The following is a 19,509-nucleotide window of genomic DNA, read 5'->3' on the forward strand; positions in this document are numbered from 1 at the left end:
TGTGGCTAGACCCCCTTTTCGGGTAAACCTGCTCGGTGCTTGTCCCGCGCCCAGCGAAACCTAGTACCTATGGGTCAGGGGCCCCTGACTTCCATACTGAGTCACAGTCTAGTCGGAAAGGCTCTCGGGGGCGGCAGCCGTGTGGCCCAGCTGATGGAGTGGGGGACGGGCCGGGGCACCCAGGGACCCGTCTTCCTCCCCGAGGTCCCCTTGGCTCAGCACAGTTCCGCGGCGACCTCACTCGCGTCCTCGCCCAAACCGAGTACAAAAGTACCTTGCACAAAAGTTTGAGAGAATCTAGTGTAGAAACAGAGTTTTCCTTTCAATTTGGTTATAATAAATAGTCATCTAAGTGTATCCACATAGCCACCCAAGTGGAGAGCAGATGCCCAGATTCGCGGTCCCCACGTGTTGCTGGAGCTGGAGCTGGCGCAGACGCGTCCGCGGGCACAGTGGCGAACGTGACACCGCATTTTCTCCGAATTCCTGCCTTCCGGGGTGGTGCAGGGCCCCGGGGGTGGGGGAAGAGGCTGCGGAATCCGTCCGTACTGCAGGACCACAGCTCGGGGACGGGGGTCTCGTACGGCTCCGCTCTCCCACGTGAGGGAAGCAGTGCTCGCTACGGTTGGTTCATAGCCGGGCTTTCCACGACCAGAGGAACGTCCCTGCCCGCACCACTAGCTTAATAGTTTTTATTTGACCTTTGTCGTCAGTAACACGCTCCCGGAGACGGGGAACAGGACGCGCACCCCGAGGGCTGCCTCTCCCTCCTCCACCCGGCGGCGTGCTTCCAGGGGAGGGTCGGAACCTTGCAGCTCCCGAGGCGCCCCCCCGTCCCCCGGGATCCCGGAGCCGTCAGACCTCCCCGGGCGTGGTCCGGGCCCTCCAGGGCCTCGGAATTGGGCGGGGTCTGCAATGCTTCGCTTTGGGTTCCCTCTGGCACAAGGTGCCGGTGTGCAGAGAGAAAAACCGAACCGAACCGAACCAAACCAAACCCAGAAACACACTCCTGAAGTGCCACTGGCATTTGTGGCGGCGGTGGTCTACACCGAGTGCCCGCGCCCGGAGCCGTGGGGGAGGGAACCGCGGCCGAGCGCAGGCAGGGCAGGGGGACCGCGAAGGCCCGCGCGCTCTCCGGGTTCAGCGGTCGGGAGCGCCCAGAGACCGGGCTGAAGGGGCTGGAGGCTCTCCCGCACCCCGCCAGCTCCCCCGCCCTCCCTGTGTCCCCCGGCTTTTCCAGCAGGAAGATGGGGTGCCCAGCGGGGGTGGGGCGCTCGGGGCCGCGGGGCCGGGCTGTCACGTGCCCCCTTCCCCCGCCACTGCTGCGGGAGTTCCAATCAGAGCGCGCCAGGGGGCTCCTCCTGGGCAGGAACCACCCGGCTCGGCGGCGCAGGGTGGGCCGCCGTCACCTGACCGCCCGCCCCCGCCCCCCGCGAGTAAGGGGCGGTGGTAGCGTCTGCTCGGTTACAAATGGCCCCTCCCGCCCCGCTCGCCCGCTCGCTCGAGCTCGGCGCGGACCCGCCCGGGCGCGCTCCTCCCGCGGCTCCCGGCGTCCCGCCGCCCAGCCCGGAGCCGGCCCGCGGGCCCCGCCACCCTGGAGGGCGCCGCCGGCGGAGGTCGCTGCGGGGGGCTAGACCCCGGCGGCGCGCCGCTCTCCCCCCGCAGGTGAGTGTGCAGGACGGGCGTGGGATGCTGCGGGCACGGTGCGGGGGCACTTACGGGTCCTCGGACGCAGACGCGGATCCCGGCGATGCGCAGGTTAAGTTTGCAGAGGGGGCCCGAGGTTTCTCTCCCTCTCGGCCTCCTCTTGCTGCTCCAGCGGGCTGGGGTCTCCCGGGAAAGCCTGGGTTTGGGGGAAGGGCTTTGGGAAATTCTTGTCTTGAGATACTTGACAAAGGTTGAAAAGACCTATCAGGTGGAGCGTGGAGCTGCAACTGAAGGGTTAGACAGGTGCATTCGAGTGTGCCTGTGTGTGTGTGTGTTTGAGAGAGAGAGAGAGAGAGACTGACTCTTGGCTAGAAGGATGAGCCCAAGATAGGGCGAAGTCTCTGCGGTGGGTCATTCCATCCCCAGAAGCCACTTAGATGCCAGAGAGGGAAATTGCGCTGCTCTGAGGTGGTCACTGGATAGATGATATGGCAGCAAACCATTGACTTCCTCCCACCCCACACTGGATCTCTGATATGCCCTTATAATAGCAGAAGTGCAGGTGCTTATGAAGAATGTGTGAGATTTTCAGGCACCCAGAAAATATTCCTTTTACATTTTAACTTCTTGGCAGAAATTAATATTAAAAGTGCTGAATCATGCAAAAAGATGTGAAAAATAATGTACTTTATTTTTTTGGTAAAGTTTTTCAAAGCTACTAATATCTGCCTTTCTGGATGAATGCTTTAAATTTAAGGTATAGGCACTGGGTGTTTAAAATGCACATTTTTAGACTCTGCCCTTGGCTTTATGAGTATCAGCTGCTTTTCTTTCTTTAGTGTGAGTTGCATCCATTCATTATCTCCTACCACCCCCCCCCGGGGGGGGGGAAGAAAAGAAAACCCAAGCCTTTTTTTTTTTTTTTTTTTTTGATGTGTCCATGATTGTGAATGGAGTGGAGGAAACAGTCCTCGGAAATAGAAAACATCCTCCTTTGATGAGTGCAATGATGGGCAATTTGATTTGTCATATGCCACTGAAGGGAATGTCAAGCTGATAACATGCAGACTAGAGAGAAAAAGGAACAGGAGTTGCCCATGGAGGGATAAGCCCTAATCCAATTGTGCTAGTCAGTAAAAGGGCTGAAGGAGAGTGCTTCCACATTGGGGCCTGAGTCTTTGGTGGAGGTGAACGGCTGCAGTTTTTGATGCAAGTTCTGAGGTCAGACACCAAGTAACATAAAGATAATTAAAAAAAAAAAATCAGAGTCAGGATTAGTAAAATGGGTGTGTCCAAAGACAGCTCTTGTCCATTTACTCTAGGCTGCACTGTCTGAACTGCTCAGTGGCCTGCTGACTCATAAGGGAACCAGAATGGCTTACAGGGTTGGATTTTACTTGTAGACTCTGAAAGAACTGTACCTGCTGGCCCCCCCTCAATAAAAAAACAATAATAGTAATAAAAGAAAGAGAAAGCTCCTGCAGCCATCCATAAACAGAAGTCCATTTCCTCTTCCCTTCTTTTCTTCAGGGAGGTTTTTCCCGATTCCTTGACTTGTCACCTTCATTTCAATACCTGTCATCCATGCTCATGCAGTTAACATTTAGTTTGATATAAATATTTTAATCTAAATCTTAACATGAGAAATAATGGCACTCCTAAATATGATTATTTCCAAGGTATTTGTGAAAGATACTGAAAAACGGGAATATGAACGATTAATTGAGTTTTCTTTGCAGCATAGACTCCCTTAACATTGCATGCAAGACTAGGAGCCCCACCCTGTTTCTGAGCATCTGCATGAAAGGCCAGGAAAGGATTTCAAGAATTGCAGTGGTGCAGAGAGAGGCAGTTTCTAGGCTTGGGTGTTACATTTACTTAAATGATTACTAAAATTGTGAAGGGTAGCCTTTAATCCGTAGGTGGGTCTTGAAAAGCACAGTGTTATTCTGTTTCACCTGACAGCTTGTTAAATATCCATTTAACTTTCAGGGGTTGATTTTGATAGAAAAGCGATATGAGGTGGGAGCTGCTTCCAAATTTTAAGATCCTGGAGCTAAAAGACATGATTGGAAGGACAAATGTCAAAGCATTTGGTAAAGCCAAAAAGTTATTTTTTTATTTTTTTTTGCTCTGATATTTTTAATACAATTTATTTACAAAAGTAAGTTTTTCAGAAAGAGGGAGCTCATTTTCAGGCAATAAACCTGCTTGCAGAATAGACAAACACCTGGCATCTCACAACAGACATGCATAAGTGGAGCAAGAAAGATGTGAATGAGCTTACCTTCTACTGCTTGGTCCTTCAATCAGAACCCAGTCATGTCACGTCAGATTAGGAGAAGGCAAGGCATTTCTGCAACAAGACAAGGAGATTTCAAATCTTATTTTAAATACTATGGGAAAGAAAATGTTTTGAGTTGCTCTGAAGAAAGAGACAAATCTGTATAAATTCACAAATCATCATTATTATTATAGCCATGCTTATCTGCATTGTCTATTGCAGATAGCGGGTCTGACCATGACGAAGAGAGATACCAAGACTTTTTTCTTTCCTTTTTTTAAAAACAACTCAAAAGGATGCCTACTTGATGTCACCATTCATTTTTTAAGACAAATAAATTATTTAAAAAATAGAAAATAATACTTTTCCCCTGATGGCTAGAGTGAAGTAATGTACTACTAGTGTAGAAGCAGTAACCAGTTAACAGTATTTTAACAGTTATTCCAGAACGAAGTGAGACTCTAGGTAAAAATTGTATGTTCTCTTGAGAACCAATATAGGTTCAAATCTGCTAACACTACCTCCTGTTTTTTATTTTTCCTTTTTTCTTATACTATCTCTCCTGTCTTTAAAATCCACAAACCACACCTACAAATCCTAGCACCTAGAAGGCTTTGGGGTTTCACTTGGAACACACAATCAGATAAACTGCCTATGATTGTGGGTCATTCTGAAATCAAAATAGATCTCAGCTTCAGCCTCAAGAATCAAATTGGTAGGATGCCTCCAGAGCTTTGCTTAGACACCAGTATCCTGGCATCCTGTTTTCAAAAAGGGTCTTTTCCTAAGATTTGCAGTGATTATTTTGTGGAAGTTAACTCTGCCCACTTGCACAGTTAATTGCATTGTGAGAAGGTTCCAGAACAGTATTTCCTTGAGTTCTGACAGTAAATATGTACACAGCATTGCATGAAGAGCATTCCAGAACACCCACCTCCCAGTGAAGTGAATGCGCTGGCTGAATAAACACCTGGGCTGCTTTAGCCTGCCAACAAATCTCATTTTTTACTGTAGGAGATGGTATTTCATCTAAGCTTTTGTCGGACCCTAGAGAGCTTTGCAGGATGAAGAAGAACATCTGATGTCTGACTTCCTTTAGAGTTGGCCTCCAGGAATCTACCTATTTTCCATTTGACAATGTCAGGTTACACATATTTGCAAGGAAATTGAAGAAAACTCACAATGCTAATCTTATTATAGTGAGTTGTAAGATTAGTAATATCAGTAATATCAGCAGATTTATGTATTTTAAAGTTAATTAATATATTGATATATTTCTCAGTGTGGGAGTATTGGGTTGGGTTAAGTGTTAGTAGGAAGTTGCCTTTTAAAAACCATTTGGGAACAGCCCAGGTAGCTCAGAGGTTTAGCACCGCCTTCAGCCCAGGGTGTGATCCTGGAGACCTGGGATCGAGTCCCATGTCAGGCTCCCGGCACGGAGCCTGCTTCTCCTTCTGCCTGTGTCTCTGCCTCTCTCTCTCTCTCTCTCTCTCTCTCTCTTTCTCTCTCTCTCTCTCTCTGTGTGTGTGTGTGTCTGTGTGTCTCTCATGAATAAATAAATAAAATCTTAAAAAAAAAATTAAAAACCATTTGAGGAGCACCTGCGGTGGCTCAGTTGGTTAAGCATCTGCCTTTGGTTCAGCTCATGATCTTGGGGTCCTGGAATGGAGCCCAGGGTCAGGCTTTCTGCTCAGCAGAGAGTCTGCTTCTCCCTCTCCCTCTGTGATCTCTCTCATGCTTTCTCAAATAAATAAATAAAAATCTTTTTTAAAAAAGTAAAATAAATCATTTGGAAATTGCTACTTCTTAAAAATCATGTGACATTACATACTTGCACCATATATCTCTGCAAAATTAAAGAACACACATTTTGCCACCTATGCATGCATCCTACACAAATTAGAATTGCTATTTAGGATCATTCAGTTATTTATTTTGAGTAGACTTGGGGTAGTGGGGAGCGTCTTTATTTCTTTTCTGGTGGATGTTGGGTTTTGATCCTTCTGTGTTTAATCCTTCTGTTGGGTATCTTCGTACTTACAAGCCTCAAGAAGAGGCAGTGAACAAATGCAGTAGTTTATATTATATGTAAAGTATAATTTTTGCAATGTGTCTTTTAGGTTGCTGATTTAAAAGTATTCATGCTCTAGGTTTTAGAACTAAAAATACCATGAGAAATAACTTTTGTCCCAGTGTAGCTCAGGATACATCTCTTTTGGTCAAATTTCTATAAATCTTCTTTGCTACTTATGGAATTTGGAAACTATCCAGACTGCTACTGATCTAAATATTTTCATCTTACAGGTCTTCCTTTGAAATAGTGGATGGTGACTCGGCTCTTCTGCCTGAGAGTGGTTCAAAATGTAAGTTAAACAACCCAATAATGAAATATCAGTAATTCTGGAGCTCCATGCAAAACAGTTTCTTATTTTTGTCCCTTCTGCCCAAGACATTAGCCTCGTAAGTAAGATACCACTTCCTTGGGTTGGGGGAAGGGGTGCCTAGCTTAGACCGGTTGTTCACCATGCAGCAAGGTAGCGACGTTAGTTACCACATTGCCATCACAGCCATGGAATGCCATTCTCCCCTACCCTCCCCAACCTTATAATTTTTCTGGTAATAGAATATGAATCTTTGGTGTCTGGATGATGCTTGAATTGACACTTCCCCAGATGTCACATCTTTCTGGGTGGCCCTGCCTATTCTAATCTCCCAGCTCAAGCAGACGGATTCCAGTATGGACACGCATCTAGCCTCAGGACTAGAGTTCTTTTGTGGCCAGATGAAATTCTATGGCTACTGTCAAGCTCCCTTTCCTACCATATACATTGACTCATATACACTTCTTTAGCTCTGCTGGTAAGGTCATACTATAGGAATTTGGTAAATTTCATTTATAAAACAGGAAGAGTCAAAATCTGTAGGAGGCCATTGCTGTTTCACACGGAGACACTGGATGGTGCAGGATTTTGCAGATTTCCCAGGGTCAGTCTACCTTTTCCACTTTGCGGATATCAAGTACTTCCAAGTACAGCTCTTTACAGAGGGAGCTATATGTTCTCAGAAAAGGACTCCGTGCTGGGATAGACCCTTCCCTGCTTTCTTAGAGACCTCAACATGAAATTTAAGATATTTTTTCAGGCCCTAGAAAGCTAATTTTTATTAGGAAACCCATCTGCCCTACCTTTTCTTCCCCTTGCTTTTTTGCCTTCCTGTCTCTGTCCCTTTGCCCAGAACATGGATTTCCATGTAATTCCATTCACTAAATATCTCTCCATTTTTGTTTCACTGCAGAGTTTATTGCTAGAGCTGCTAATAGACTTTTCAGCACAAATAGTATATTGATCACTTGAAATCTTGTTTGAGCTTGACTGAATATACATAATGGGGTGTCAATTGGGGAAAAAAATCTTAAATGGCAGGCGACTTATATTCATGAGAAAAAATGTCTTGGGCAGCACACGAAATATCATGTTTACTGTAGCATGACAGACTATACCGTTCTCCATCACATTCAACGGGTAGATTTTTAATAGCAGAGGCAAGGTTAGAATACCAAGATCTTGGAAGCTTTCTTTCTTTGTTTATATGGGGAAGCATTTTTGTACACTCTATAGAGTATAAACATCTTCTAGAACCACAGCCAGCAAGAAAGATCTTTTCTACCTGAGGAATTCAGAAATTGCAAACAAATCTGTTTAAGTTGGTGTATATTTAAAATCAGCAACTGATTTATGCAGTCCATATTTTTTAAGTTTTTACCATGTGTGTATCAGTGCATACACTCACTGTATGCAAATATCATTTTCAATGTGTATATGGGAGAGCACAGTATATTTAGAGAAAAGCCTGCTTTACATAAATTATTCTTAAGAACAACCAAGCAGAGAAGTTACCCGTGCGTTAGGAAAACTAAATCTTTTTTTTCCCTTTAAAATTTTCCAGTGAATAATGATAAGTAAAGAAATCTCAATTTTATTGTTTTATGTGCAATTCACTAAAATCTATTTCATGATAGAGCAGTGATTATGATGGTATGTAGTTCCGAGAAAGTGATATTTTTGGTTACTTTCTGTAGTTGACATAGAGCTAACTTCCTGACTGCTTGCTGTCTGGGTGGAATCTGGCCACAGAGGGAACGCGGAGTTTTGTAGCAGCTGTAATCCTGCTTTATCCCAGGATAGTGGGATCCATTATACTCTTCCACTGGCTGGGGTGAACCTAGCTTCCATCAGGAGTTCTTTGTCTCCTATAAGTGAATAAAGTCAATGGGCTCTTTGCTTATCGGGTTTTAATTATTGGGTGGTTTTTTTTTTTAATTTTTTTTTTTTTATGGCAAAAATCAAATCACTCTCTACACAAATGTCTCTTCCAGTCCTGAGCAGTTTTCAAGAATTTTAAAAGTGTGCTGTGACAGAGTTTTTAAAAAAAATCTCAGGTCATATCAGATAACCAGAAGAATCTACTACTTATCACAAAAAATGGGTGAAACAGGACAAGTGAGGCTATCAAAGCATAAAAGACATGACATCAGGCCCTGATCATGTCTACTCTTCCGTAGTGTTTCAAGAACTTTTGCTTGGTCTTATCTATTTCATTAAAGTGCTTTTGATTTATTTTTTAAGGTTTCCAGTTAGCAGTTAAGACAATGCAAATTTTGCTGAGAAAATGGGGTTATCTGAGACCTAGCCAGTTGCAGAGGCTTAATAGTATGTGAATATAGGAGACCTATGCATTTTAGTTCTATTTTTTTAGAAGTAAAATCTTTTATCTATATATTCCCTTATGTATATACTAGTTTTGTAACGATTCGGAACTATTTGTCATACGTGTTTTTTTGCACAAAAAGAGGCAATCAAATTTGATAGTTTAAGCTTGGGGAATTATGCATTGAGATTTTAGCAAAATTGAGGTTATATGAGAACCTTAAACTCGGGAATTAACTATTTGCATAAACTTCATTACTTTTAACCTACAGAGAAATGTATGTCTGCAAATGTCAAAACTGGGACTTATTGGATGTCACCAAATTAAATCCTGGGGAGAAGAAAACTGGAAAGAAAACATTTCCCAGAGAAATTTGAGTCTGAAAACTGCATTTACAGGCCTTGCTGTTGTCTTAAGTTTGGACAGTTTTACAAATTTATTTTAATTAAATGAAGGGAGAAAAATTAATAGGACCTAAGGTAGAAGTTCTATGAACTATTTTCTGGTGAAGAGACACTAAAGATTATATGTTGGTAATATAATACTCAGTTTGGTGATATAAATATCTAGTTTCAATAGATTGCTTTCTAACCAGTCCTTAACATCCTACAGTGAGAATATTTAAAGGCAGAACAAATGTAAGCACATATAGATCTCTTCAGTAGAATTAAAAATAACTTCAGTATACTCACCTGGTTCTCAGTAAAGCTTTTGAATTGTTTCAAATCTTTATTTACTATAAATTTCCAAAACACAGTCACATTTGCAGCTGTTTTGCAGAAATGGACATTATGATTTCTGAGGTTTAATATTTTATATATGCTAAATGGAAATTTGGAAGTAGCTTTAACTCCTGTATTTTTTTTTTTTTCTTGTAACTGCTATATTTTCAGAAACCGGAGTCTAAGCTCTTTTCCCTTTGATGCAGCATAAAGTTACATTCATTTAATAGAAGAACAGCAGTGGGACTATTTTTTCTTCCAACAATGATTTCAGTAATAGGTAATGGATTAAGGGTAATAATATGCTTTTTAAAAATTGATTTTTTTCACTTTAATAAAAACACATTCAGGCAAAATAAAGAAAAATTACCATGTACTAATTCAGTTATCGGTGAAATAGTTTGACATATACTACTTTTAGTAGATCTAGCTTCACATTTAATAAAAAGTTTATTTTCAGGTGTAACTGCTCATGCCAACAGAAAATCAACAGGCAGTTTGCTTAGGGCATGTACCTTCCAAGCTCTATGTAAGTTAGTGTCACTAAAAGAAACTCTGTGACACAGAGCAAACCTTTATTAAACTCCCATGTGCCTCTTAAGAATTCGTATTCTTAAGGGGATTAGCTGGGGTCACAGTCAGCCAATGACTTTTTGTGCTTATTGATATATTAATAATATATGTACATTGTATGAATTTATAACATATGCATATTGTTATATTTATTAATAGTTAAGTGCTTATGCCATTTCAAGGAGCCTAAACCATTCCAGTTTAATTCAAACCTAATACTGAGAAATAGGCATAAGCAAATGTCCTAACATTAAAGGAAATAGACTTGACGATTTCCAAGCTTAGTTTTTGTTTGAAATACAACGTGGTGAGAGAAATCATCTATTGATAGGCAGACCCACCATGGTCATATAGAAGTTTGGTGAAAATACTATGTGGTAGACTTTTTGGTTTGTTCTGGTTTTGGAGAGCGTCTGTGTGTGTGTTGGGGATAGGAGCTTTAAGTCTCATTTTTAAAAATAAAAAAATCAAGTGAAACCAGTTAGCCTATTTTCAGGTTAAATCTCTTCATCTTGCTGCACTTTGTTCCGCTGGTGACCATGCTTTGCTCACACAGACAACTGTGAACATGCAGATCCATTGTCCGATGGACTTGACTTTGTCTCAGCCAAGCAGAGGGCATACCCCAGTCTGTGAATTATGTACCTACATCAAGAATTTGAAAACCCAGTGTCCTAGCAGTGTTATTCTCCAGCAAGGTAACCATACCCTTTCAGAATCTTCATTTTGTTGCTGTGCTCTTCCGTAAATCCCTGCAAACACCCAGATCTTCCCATAAGTTCTTCGAGATCATTTTTCTCCCTTGTTAAAATAAAAGCTAACATTCAAGGTAAAACTTTAAAATATGAAACCTGTGATAGACCCATATTGTTAAGCTCTAAAAGTGATTTGGGGGAGCATGAATTTTCAGCCTAGACAAAGTTCTAACTCAGGCCTTCATGAACACCCTTTAGGAGATGTGTCTTAGCCAAGTGTTTGCAGAACTGGGGTGCTGGTTATAGCAGGCAGACAAACATTTTCTAGGCAAGGACTTAAATTGAAAAATTTAGATAAAAGCTAAAACAGCACAAGGTGAACATTTAGAGAGATAACAATTTCTGCTGTTTCTTTGGATATGTTAGTAAATGTAGGAAAACTGGCCAGATTCCAGGTTTTCTTCTTCTTTTTTTTTTTTTCTTGTGTAGTAGTCTAGGGATGCTGCTAGTGGTGGCCACGATGACTAAACAATCTTAGTTTTCCTAGATCCAAACATGAGGCTGACCAGGTTTCTCCTAGAGCCTACATCTTGAGCAGCATTGTCCAGTGACACCTAGCTCTGCAATGACAGAAATGCTCTGTATCTGCGCTGTCCAATATAGCACCGCTAGCCACGTGCAGCAGCCGAGCACTTGAAATGTAGCTAGTGTGACTGAAAAACTGAATTTCTGAAATCTTATTTAATTTTAACTAAGAGTTTAAAAAGCCACATGAAGCTGGTGACTATGTGCGAGATGGCATTGCCTCAAAGCATCAGGGAAGTGAGTCAGGCTTGCCATGAAGTCCCCTTCATGGATAACGTGAGCTAAAGAAAGGCAGCACACGCTACAGAAACCAGAGATGGGTCGGCACCAACCATGGTGTTCTCTGCATGGTGGGCCCTGCAACTCATGGTGGCTCCTGGTGCATTCTTGTTTTTACAGTTTTAAATAGAACCAAATGCTTTCAATCAGGACACAGTGTATGATATTGTCATTGCTCTCTCTCTCTCTTTAAATTTTAATGTGGTAGGAACACTTAGAATGAGGCCTACCCTCTTAAAAGATTTTTAAGTATACAATCTAGTCTTGTTATCTATAGGCATAATGTTGTACAGCACATCTATAGAATGTATTCGTCTTGCATAACTGAAATTTTATACCCGTTGATTAGCAACTCTCCATACCCCCTCCCCCAGCCCCTGGCAACCACCATTCTATTCTTTGCTTCCATGAGTTTGACTATTGTTGCTGCTCCGAGACTCAGTCCCCAACTGGGCACTTAGCTTCAGTTGTCAGAACCTACCCAGATCCTGGCTCATTTGTTTGGGTTTGGGTGTCCACCTGAGGGGCTCTCAGGGAGAATTCTGGCTTTGAAAGAAGGGGCTTAGGGACAAAAGTCTGGATTTGCCCTTTCACAAGGTCCTTCTGTCACTTCTTTGTGGTCACTCTACCCTGCTGCACATGGTTAGGGCTTCACCATCTGACTGACATGTGGACTCCTGGGTCTGAAGAACTTACCTCAAGTGTGCTTAAAAAGGAAGCTTAGACCCCTTCCATCAAGGTAGGACTGACTGAGAAATGAGGACAACTCGTTGATCCCACAGGCACAGGCCTCTTACTGAAACCAGCTAAAGCTTCCGCCATCAATGTAGAGGGTGTTCTGACTGAATTGACTGACATTTTCAGAGTCTGTTCCAGGATGTAAGAGTCACTGGGCTAGTAGAGTTTTTCTTGATGGAGCTTGGGGTCTTCAACTCCCACCATCCTAAGACTTTACCAATAGATATGTGGGGGATGAGAGAGGGGTAAAGGCTGCTTTGCAGTTGTGACCATTCCCTTTGTGTCTGCCCAGGGTGACTCTGTGCAGCCCAGTACCACGGGAAGCTTTTATGGGGAGAGACAGACACCAGGGTGGGGGCAGGTGGGTAAGGCAGCAATGTCCTCAGAAGTTCACAGCCTAGAGCTCATCATCTCCCCCTTGGTCAAAGATCTTCCAAACTGGCCCTACCTCACAATCACCTAGGAGATTGTTTACAAAAATACTGAATTAGAACATTTCTTTCAGTTCTCTCAATTCTGTCTTCGTGGTTAGGGGATTTTCAAAACCTGCTTATGCCAGGCCCCGACTCAGACTGAATCAGAATCTCTTGGGGTGGGGTTTGGACGCTGCATCTGCGACAGCCTGCATCTGGCTACGTCAATAGGAGTTTGCTCTGGGAGGCCGCCACCCCATTTCCCCACTTAGCTTGTGCACACTTGTTGGGTACCTGCTGTGAGTCAGGCCCTCCTAGGCCAGTGTCCTTGGCCTCATCCTCTTGGCTGCCTCTTGGCAGCCTCCTCACTTCTGCTCTGCCGAATGAGCCCTGGGGCTATGTCTAGGCAATGACTGCTCTAGACAGTCTTCTAGCACCTGTGGGACGTGTCCTTGGGTGTAGGTGAAGTGGTGTGCCCTTCCCACCCTGCTCTCCAGGAATTTGGGGTCGTGTATAATCTCAGCAGCTCCTCCTCCCAGGGTCCAGTGTGGTCCCTGAGCCCTGCCACCTCCACTGCCATGGTCCCTTGCAGTGTTCTGTCTCTCCAGCCACTCTGATGCTGACGTCATTCAGGCCTATCTCCTGCCCAGGCTGAGTTAAAGGGCTCCTTGGATTGCTCTTCCCTCCAGTCATCCTTCCAGGCTTGGGGACAGGCCGGTTGTGTCTCCATCATCTGCCCAGCCCTGCCTTCACTGCCCCCTGTCCTTCTGGGCCACTGACAGGGCTTCTGTACCCGGCAGCCCCTGTACATCATCTGCTCTTCTGCCCTCCCCTCTGTGTTTGCTGATCTGATGACCCTCAAGGCCTGCTTCACTGGGTGCCCGCAAGCTTCTCTTGATGCCTGTGGCTAAACTGCTCATTCCTAAGATCGCCACCCCGCATCTTCTCCCACCTCTCTAGTCCTTAGCTCTGTTTCCTCATCTGCCCTGGCTCATATTTGAGTGCCCCCAGGGCCTGCTTCCACCCTGTAGCTCCATCCTGTAGGCAGGAGCCACAGCCCGTCACTACCTGTCCCTCAGCTCCCAGGACAAGGCCTTTGCAAGGGCTCTCTCTGTATCACACACCCCTACTGAGGTGCCTGTGACATTTTTAGTGCCCTTGACTGGATGCTCTTGGCAGTGACCCAGGCTTTTGCTTTTCCCCTGACTGTGGATGTGCTGGGCGTTCATCTTAGGCCTCCTAGCCTGCAGCCTCTGCTCTTCTCACTGCTTCCACCCAACATGCTGCACACACACGCACACATGTGTGCACACATGCACACAGATGCACATGTGCGCTGTTTTCCCCCTGGTGAACTGTGTTCCTTCCTGCCAGTCCCTCATCCTTCCCTCCCTCCCCATCAAGCTGCTCACCCATACTTGCCTTCTCCGAGCAGCCTCCTAGCACTTTGCTGATACTTTTGGAAATTCTTCCACGTCCTTCTTCTTTGAAAGAACAAGAATGTTGAGGCATAGCTGGCAAGTCTTTGTAGCGTGGGGTGGAAGTAACCCCCTGCTCTTGCCCTCTCTCACTGTGTGCCCCAGTCCCCAGCTTTGTTGACCTGCCAGAACAAGTTGTGAAGTATGGTTCAGCATGCACAGCAGCTCTGTTTTGTGCAACTCCTGGCTATACCTAGTAAGCCCCTTTCTGGGGCTGCTGCTTTGGGGGTAGCCTCAAGGGGCACTGAGCCTTCCTTTCCTGGAGATCCCTCAGAGACTGTGGGGACAGCCAGGCCCCTCCTCTGGACAAGTGCATGTTGATGAAGGATGCTGGCTCTGCACCCATTCCCATAGGGAGAAGGGCACATCAAGGAAGAGAGAAATTGTGAGAGGGAGCTGGTCCAGGGCACAGAGGACCTTGCCCATGGGTGTTGGTGGTGGGGAGGTTGAAGAAGCTTCCAGAACCCAGTCTTAGTGGAGGAGGAAGAAGGTATGAGACCCTGAGGGACTCTCTGTGGACCTGTGAGGAGGCAGACGGGCTGAGGGAGCAAGACTGGCTGGAGGAACTGCACTTGTGGAGGGTATGTTAGCGTGGGGTAGGAGGAGAAGAGGGAGGGGCAGAGGTAAGTACCTGCCTTGCCTGCCTAGACTGATCAGTTGGGGGTATTGCAAATGCCTAGGAGGGCCACCGGCCGCCATCTGCTTTCCTCATTCCAACGCTGTCGTGAATTTTCCCATCTTAGTGCTGCCACACTGCTGCTAGGCAGGTTGAACTGGGGCATGTCCACCCTGGGCTGTGTCATCGTCCTATCATCCCATGCCTGAGCCATGCTGCCCAGCATGTGGAGAGCCTTTACTGCAGTGACCATAGTCAGGTGGGAGGGCTGATGTGGGCACTGTCTCCACCTGCTGTAGATAGTAGCTGACCTACCAATAACCTCATGTGGAAGAGAACTAATCCTAGAGGAGAAATGGCCGCAAAGCCCCAGTGGACTGTGGCCCTGAAGATGGCATTACATTCCAAACTTGTCCCTCAGCTAAGAGGCCCTTTGGCAACTTCTGGGGAAAAGCCTGGTCAGTCTCCTGTGCCCTTCTTAGGTCTTCCTGCCGCAGCCCCACCTAGTGCCAGAAGCCGGCCGGGCTCTGGACTGTGGCATGCCTCATATAAAAGCCCCATCCCTTGGCCACCCCAGAGCTCCACAGCCTGAAATGTGTGGATGGCTCTGGGTGGTCCCCTCCATGAGCACCTCCCACCAGCACCTCTCCTCTGCTGTCCATCTCTGGCTGACAATTAAACCAATGATAAAGTACAAATCACAACAAGCCTACACAGAAAAGTCCTTCTAGGCACAAGAATGGCTCAATTCTCCAGATTAGCACCATTTATATCTTTATTTATAGGCGTTACTGTACTTGAGAATGATCAAACAGCATTGCTTCAAGAAGGTTGTTTGGTCATTGGATTTAAAGTACACAGAGAGGGTTCATTGTCCACAGTCCGAGCTGTAGCCCAGGCCAACAGCAGAGATTTGATCAGAGTTTGCTGAGTAGGTGGCAGAGTGCATGCTGACACAGAGTCAAGGGTCGCATTGGCAGAGCCTTTGTCATGGGGTCTGTGAGCTAGGGGAGGAGGGAATGTAGGCCTGTGACAGGCCCTCTGCAGAATGACACAGCAGCTTGTGTGGGCGGGGGGGGGGGGGGGGGGGGGGGGGGGGGGGAGCTGTTCTCTCGGACTCCCACAAATTGAGAGACGCTTGGGTTCATCAATAATTTAAAGTTACAGGGCAGCCTGGGTGGCTCAATGGTTTAGCGCCGCCTTCAGCTCAGGGCCTGATCCTGGAGACCCGGGATCCAGTCCCACGTCAGACTCCCTGCATGGAGCCTACTTCTCCCTCTGCCTGTGTCTCTGCTTCTCTCTCTCTCTTTGTGTCTCAAATAAATAAATAAATAAATAAATAAACAAACAAACAAATAAATAAATAAAATCTTTAAATAATAATAATAATTTAAAGTTACAGTATTGGGAACTAATCTCGTGTGGAAAGGACGATGGTTATTTCTAACTCCCAATTGTCGGCACCAATGCGCCACTAACTAGTAAGGATGTCCCCACAGACTCCTCTACCCTCCTCTCACAGATAGGTTGACCCGAAGCAGTTGTCTTGACAGAAGCTGAGCGCACATTTGGAGATGGTCTGGAGTGCTTGAGGAAGACTTCCCTGGTTCCATCACCACCTGTCCTCCCAGTGTGATGCCTCTTCTTTGTCTCCCAGCACCCACTATGCCTCGAGGGGCTGGGGAGAGTCAGGATCATATGCTTCAATTGGCTCAAGCTCTGAGGGCATCAGTTGAATTGGGGATACCCAGGCGTGTGCTCTTTCTCCCCCAAGTTTGGACCTGAATTCGCTGCCTGGGCCCAAGCAGCAGGACCTACGGCCTAAGGAAGTTGCCTCCTCACCCTCATGACGTATTATTACCGCTGTTGTTAACTATCAGTCTGTAGTGTTTCCTCAGCACTTGATGTGGATATTTTCATTTTATTTTCACAACCACCCGAGTAGTAGGTACTGTGATCACCAATTTGCAAGTGAAGACATTGGCTTAGAGAGGGTAGGCTAGTGGCTCTAGATCTTCTAGATCACGCAACTAGAAGAGGTAGAGGCCAGCCACGTCTTGTCCTTCCCCTTCAAGGCCCAGACACCGAGTTCCCTCAGGCAAGGCTTTTAGACCAGCTCACCACCTACCCCAGGAATCGAGAGCCTGGCAAAACAAAAAAAGAAGGAACAAACCAGAAGCTCCAATGTGCCTCAGGGGCCTCATTTCCCAGCCTCCTCTTCCCAGCCAGGCCTCAAGCCTCTGCAGTCCATCCATGTGATTCCCCAGGACCCACTTTCCCTCGCCTCCATGCATACCATCCTCAACTTTGTTTTCTTAGAGTTTTATTCCTATTAGAAGAAAAGTTTTCTTCATACTGATTTATGTCTGCCTCTGGAGATCATTGGTTGAAGTGTTCCAAAGACTTCAGAACTACTTTTTGTTTCACCATTAGATTTCTGTCTCTGCAAGGTACCTGACCATATGCTATCCATTCTGGATGTTGGCTTCAGTGGAGTGTCTACTCTGAAATTTTTCTTATTCCAGATACCAATGAAACATTCTGTCTCATGGCAATCTAAACCTCAGTTGGAGAAATGCTAAGAGAAGGGGGAATGGGTTCATGCTCAGTGACACATGGTACCTATCATTCCTGATTCCCCCATCTACCCACATTAGCAGGAAGAGAAACCAAGGCAGATGCAACCAACTTCAGGGGCAGAGGGAGAAAGCAGGATGAGAAACCCTCAACACAGGGCCAGGCACCCAAGTTCATGAGAGTGACCAAGCACTGGCTTGGATTCAGACGGCCTGGGTTCATATTCTGGCCATTCTGGCCATTCCAGCATTCAACTGCTGGTTGCCTTTGACCAAGTTCCTTAATCTCTCTGTGTATCAGTTTCTAAATATGTATGATAACAGCCCTCCCTCCAAGCGTGGTTATTAGGACCAATGAGTGTGTGTGTGTGTGTGTAAGCACCCAGAGAAAGTGCCTCGCACATAATAGTGCTTCGTGTTAGCAATAAGAAGAGACTCATGCCCACAAATGACTATGCAGAATGATGGCTGTGGATATTGTCACCCACAAAAACCAGTAATAATTCCTGTTTTCTATGGGCAGAAATGGTTGACAGCTCTAGGGAGGTACCCACTTAAAATCAGAAGAGGCCCTGCTGGCCACATTACAGGATTCAGGGAGATTATGTGATTTATTGTTTGTTTAATTTATTTAGGCCATGCTGAGTTCCACACAGTGTCTGAGCTATATCCCGTCTGCTTTCTCTCCATGTGCTGTTGCTTCTTGGTGACTAGACTGTATTGTCATCTGGAGTACCCTCATCTCCCTCGTGCCCACATGTCCCCACCCCAGAGTCATCACCCAAGCAAAGGCCACCATCACCACCTTTGAGCCCATACCCTTGGCCTCTATCTGACCCACTTACATCTGCTCTACCCATCTCCAGCCTCTGCTCTCCTCTTCCCCCCTCTACCCCTTGTCCCTGGCCATACAGCATCCACGGTGGTCTTTAGAAACACAAATCTGAAAAAAAAAAAAAAAAAAGAAAAAAAAGAAAAGAAACACAAATCTGATCACTTTATGCTTCTCATTCCCCTCTCTCTGCCATGGGCTGTAGCTTCTTCTATGTTTCTTCATAATACTCTGCAGTTTCACTTTGTACTTGGTGGGGTCTGCTTTGTTCCTTTGGCCCACATTAGCTGGTAAGGGCCACAAGCACAGGACTGTGTCTGTATTGGTCACCTCTGTACCCCAGCACCAATGGCCTCATGGTCATTGCTTGGGGGCAGAAAGAGAGAGAAAGAAGTCTGAGAGCAGCTAAAGATAGAAATGTCTGGAAGTCTACCTGCTAAGAAGCTAGGAGGACCCATTGGAGGTCACTGGGCTGGTACAGACGAGGTGGGGAGAAGAAAGCCCCAGCACCCCACCCACCTGCCATCTCTGCCTCTGAGAGCCAGGCAGGGCTTTCAGGTCTAGGAAGTGCACATGCTCATGGGGGGCTGGGAAAACAGGTCCTTCTCTCACCAGGATAAAGGTGGCTAGCTCTTGGGGAATGCAATACTGGGTGGGTTAGAGAGGAGTGGTAAAGATTTGTTGAGTACCTTTGGTGCCGTCTTTCTCACACATCATCTCAGTTCAGCTCCACCAAAACTTTTTGGGCTTAGTCATGTGGTTCCCAGGTACCTGATTAGAAAACGGAGATTCAGAGAAGCTCCATGCCGGCCTCTCCTCTTCACTCTTGGTCTCAGAGCCAATCCTGAACTAAACAAATCTACCACAAAGCAGCAAGGGCTCAAGCTCTCACAGTGAGGAACGTTCAGATATGATGATGGTCTGTTAAGCAAGGTGGACAGTTTTTATTTTTTATTTTTTATTTTTTTGGTGGACAGTTTTTACCTGAAGAATCTGGCAACTGTCTGAACCTGTCCAGGAAAGTGTTGCTTAGCTTCAGCACTGTGTAACTGGCTTGACTCCCCTCATCTGGAGCTCTTGAGGTCTGATGATAAGGTCAGGTGTTGGCATTCTCCAGATGAAGCACTGACCGGCCAGGAAAACAAGTAACAGTGGAGGTGGGTGGGAAAGCAGGACCAAATCTCCCCCTCTGGGTATGGCTCTGCCTGCGTCTCTGTCAGCAGCTGAGGGTTGTGAGATGAGAGCTTCACAGAGCTGTCACAGATGACAGACAATAAATGTGTAAAATAGGCTTTGGTAACCAAGCCATGATAGAAAGATCGTGTGATGGTGGTAGGAGGCGAGTTATAGGCAAAGGAGAAAGA

General features: G+C 45.8%; 1 long non-coding RNA gene across 3 annotated transcripts in view; it reads left to right on the plus strand.

The window, feature by feature from the left end:
• Positions 1-19,509, plus strand: part of LOC144294203 (uncharacterized) — a 112,634-nt gene that overhangs the window by 2,961 nt on the left and 90,164 nt on the right. For 2 of the 3 annotated variants that reach the window (XR_013361663.1, XR_013361664.1), the window contains exons 1-2: positions 1,606-1,665; positions 6,236-6,294. This is a non-coding gene — a long non-coding RNA (uncharacterized LOC144294203). Of the gene's footprint in view, positions 1-1,605; positions 1,666-6,235; positions 6,295-19,509 lie in introns of those variants that run through there. The other variant, XR_013361665.1, reaches the window with a different exon arrangement.

The sequence above is a fragment of the Canis aureus genome, chromosome 22, assembly GCF_053574225.1.
Source record: "Canis aureus isolate CA01 chromosome 22, VMU_Caureus_v.1.0, whole genome shotgun sequence".
NCBI lineage: Eukaryota > Metazoa > Chordata > Mammalia > Carnivora > Canidae > Canis > Canis aureus.